This window comes from Petaurus breviceps, unplaced genomic scaffold, assembly GCF_028583685.1.
Source record: "Petaurus breviceps papuanus isolate PSGF00001 unplaced genomic scaffold, PetGlider_PUasm1.0 98, whole genome shotgun sequence".
Lineage (NCBI taxonomy): Eukaryota > Metazoa > Chordata > Mammalia > Diprotodontia > Petauridae > Petaurus > Petaurus breviceps.
The window spans coordinates 30,462,000-30,465,628 of record NW_027187460.1 but is presented as its reverse complement, the minus strand read 5'-3'; the positions used below and the strand labels follow the sequence as shown (position 1 = coordinate 30,465,628).

The 3,629-nt window shown below is 38.8% G+C and overlaps 1 protein-coding gene and 1 long non-coding RNA gene across 3 annotated transcripts in view; one reads left to right on the top strand and one right to left on the bottom strand.

The window, feature by feature from the left end:
• ANXA13 (annexin A13) overlaps positions 1-3,629 on the bottom strand; it is a 92,186-nt gene that overhangs the window by 1,585 nt on the left and 86,972 nt on the right. The window lies entirely within an intron of this gene.
• Positions 1-3,629, top strand: part of LOC138155732 (uncharacterized) — a 29,233-nt gene that overhangs the window by 11,720 nt on the left and 13,884 nt on the right. The gene's annotated exons all lie outside the window — the stretch shown is intronic.

The window sequence follows — 3,629 nt, the reverse complement described above, 5'->3', positions numbered from 1 at the left end:
GAGAGAGAGAGAGAGAGAGAGAGAGAGGTTTTGGTTCCCAGGGCCAGTAACATGAAACTGCCATCAAATAAACTTCTTAAGATAAATTCACTTCTCCATTAACAATTGCTTCCCGGCCTGAGAGCTCATTCTTCGTATTGAAAATCGAAGCAAATTAGTTGAATATTGGCTTTCCATTATCCTTTTCCATTGGAGTTCCTGGTTATTGTTTGATTTTTCCTTTTGTTCCCAATATTACTGAAAGAAGTCCTTTTTATGGTTGTTAGAATTTATTGTGAGCCTCAACTGGACCTTATCCGCCCTGACACCTCTCAGGACTTTACCACACTTTTGTAATCATCTTCACTTACTTGCTCTTTCTTTTGTCTCTCATACCAATGAAAATTGGCACCAGTTTGGCCACTTAGAGCCTCAGAGAGCTGCTTAGAAATCTAAGAGGCTAAAAGACTTGACCAGAGTCACAGAACCAGGATGAGTAAGAAATGAGAGTTGAATCTAGGTTTTCCTGACTTTGAAGACAGCCCCAAATCCACTGCAATATGCTTTTATTTATATGTTATTTGAAAACTAGAGTTGGTCAATGACTTGTTCAAGCACACTGTACTCCTTAGCTATCACACCGACTTTCTTTCTCATCAGGATTAATTAGTACTGTCACCAGAAGTTTATTTTTGAGAAACCCTTCTTCCTGAATCCATTTTCTTTCTAGGGTTTCAATCCATTATATCCTATTCATCACTTTTATAAACTCTTCAAAATAAGTCATCTTAAAGGTTAGGACACCAGTCTGATTCTGATCCAAAATTTCCCTTCTTATCTATACAAACTCCTCAGTGATATGATGATTGCCTCTTTAGTTTCCCTTGATCGTGACTTTACCAACTGATTTCCTCCTTAGTGGTCAGAATTGGGTTTAAAATTGATAGAAGTTCATGTTACTCTTTCTAAATTTAAAAAGATCATCAGAAAGACAGGTCAAGAATTGATTATCTGTTGTGCTTTGGCAGAATGAAATCCTGGAGAGTTGAAGTCCCCTATCCATACTCAGATCTTGCCTCTGGCAGCTTTGTGTTCACCATCCGATGCCTCTAGCTGATCTGGTGGCCTATAGCAGGGGTTTAAAAACTTTTTGATCTGATTCCTTGACATTTTTAAAAACCTTTAGGACACCACAAAATTCCTGGGCTTCTCTTTCTATCTGATCACAATGGGGGGAGGTTCTTATAGATCCCTATAATTTTATTTTATTTATTATTTAAAGCCCAGAGAGGCAGAATGTTGCCTCAATATTACATGGGTACTAGGCAGTATAGTCAATATTATCCTTCCAGTGCACTCTGCTACTCCAATCCCACTGGAATAAGGTGTAACCTTCCATTGCTATTTATAAGTTGAACCCCATTGAATGGCAGTGATATTTAGGAAAGGAGCTGAATGAATGACTATTTGTCTCTGGGAAGTCTGATCCCTGACAGGAGGAAAGGGAAAGATGAAAGGAGAAAGAAGAGAAAAAGAGGGAGGGAAAGAGAAAGAATGAAAAATAGAAGAAAAGAAAAAAAGGGAGAGTGACAGGGAAAGACAAGGGGAAATGATAAAGGAGGAGGAGAGGAAAGAATCATTCCAAGAATAGAAATAAAAAAGAAATAACTTTCTAGTTGCTAATTTCTATTTAAATCTGGTACCAGATGTTTTATATTATTTGTCAAAAGACTGTGGATCAAAATCACTCCCTTCTTTTGACAGCTTTTTGAGAGACAATTTATGTAGGTCCCAAGTGTTCCTTTTTTATCCCCCCTTTGCATCCCTACAAGATTTCTCCCATTGCAGATAAGAACAAAATACTGCCCTTAATACGAAACTTTTGTCTGAAGACCTTAAAAAACTTTCCCAAACAGCAGGCAACTAATCCACCTGTCCTAACAAGGTTATTCTTGCCCTGTTTCAGGGTGGGACAGGCCCAGAGAAACTATCCCAAAGTGACTCAACAGTGTGTCCTCCATCAGGGCTCTTCAGACTTTGGAGGGAAACTTTGTTTTGAATAAAACTCCAGCAGGAGCCTTAAAGTCAAGTCTTTTAAAATTATCTCTTTGCATTTTATTCCTGTGGCTGTTCAGTTGTTCAGTCGTGTCTGACTCTTCCAGGACCCACAGACCATAGCACCCCAGACCCTTCTGTCTTCTGCTGCCTACTACCAAAGATATCAAATAACATAGAGCTAATTAAGAAGAGAGCCTTGTGTTCTCAGATCTAACTTATTTTGCTTCTAATAATATTATCCAACGTTTGAGGCAATAGTCTACCTTGTAAGATGTGCCTTTTCAATGCTTATTTTCCCTTTTACTTATAGAGGATTGATTCCAGTTTCAGTTTTAAAAAATCAAATTTTGTTTTAAATCTCCCTTGTTTGTAATTTTGCTAGAACAATTTAAGAATTGGGTACCGTATCATACTCAGGACTAATAGAAGTAAACGCAAATTGGTGCTTACTTGTCATCACTGTTGTATTTCTTCTGCATTTGGGATCTGGTACGTGGGTGAGGTTCAAAGATATTCGTTTCATTATTACAGTCTTGATTATACAGGTTTTGCTTTCTACTCTTCAAACTTTCCTATGTTACCCAATTATGCAATAATGGATTGTAGAGATCCCTTGGTGTAGTGGATAAAGCACAAGGCTTGGAATCTGGAGGGCCTGAGTTCAAATGGGACCTTATACACTTACTGTCTGTGTGACTCTGTATAAGTCACTTAACCTGGGTGCCTCTTTAGAACTTTAGTTTCAGAACTTAATATTCAAAGTCATAGCAGCATTTATGGAAGGAAGTCTCACACTTGGAATTTCTGAAGATGGGGGAAATTATAGATCCTTTGGTAATTGACATATGCATAATGGGCACTAATACAAAAATATCTGTGGCAAAAACAAACTAATATAAATGGACAGCTGCTATTTTATATGCCCTCTGCCAAGGCAGAGTGACATTCAAGTCCTTATACATATTGTTAGGTTCATTATTTTAAATTAATAAGCCAGATGAGAACTTGCTTCTCCCTAAGGTACTCATTCCAACTGGGACAATTCCAGTTGTTTGGATGGAGATGGACTGGTAGACATGGGCTTGTTTATCATAACAACTGTTTTCTTTGCTTCCACCCACTTCCACTGCTTTGCAGAGCTAAAAAGCACCATTTGAGAAATATTGTCCTAGAACATGGGCTATGAAGCTTGACTCCCCTAGGCCTAAGCTCCTAAGGCTGACTTTTCTTTCCATGTCTATTTTCTTCTGCCCACCAGCATTTCTGCACATTACCTCAATAGAGGCTGCAGGATCTGAGAATCAAAAAGAAACTAAGGCTGTGAGGCAGGTGACATATAGTCACCACTATGCTGTGACACCACTCCTGGGTGTCTATTTGACCTTCTTTGTAATGAGAACAAGGACACCTGTACTTCTGTTACCACCCACAGGAGCAAAAAACACCTGCACTGTACTAGCGACTTGAGCTCTTTTTAACTGTGCACCACAAAAATAGAAACAATGGTTAGGATTTTTGTTTTTTTATATAAGGGAGGAGGGAGGAAGGGAGGGAGGGAGGGGAGAGAGAGAGAGAGAGAGAGAGAGAGAGAG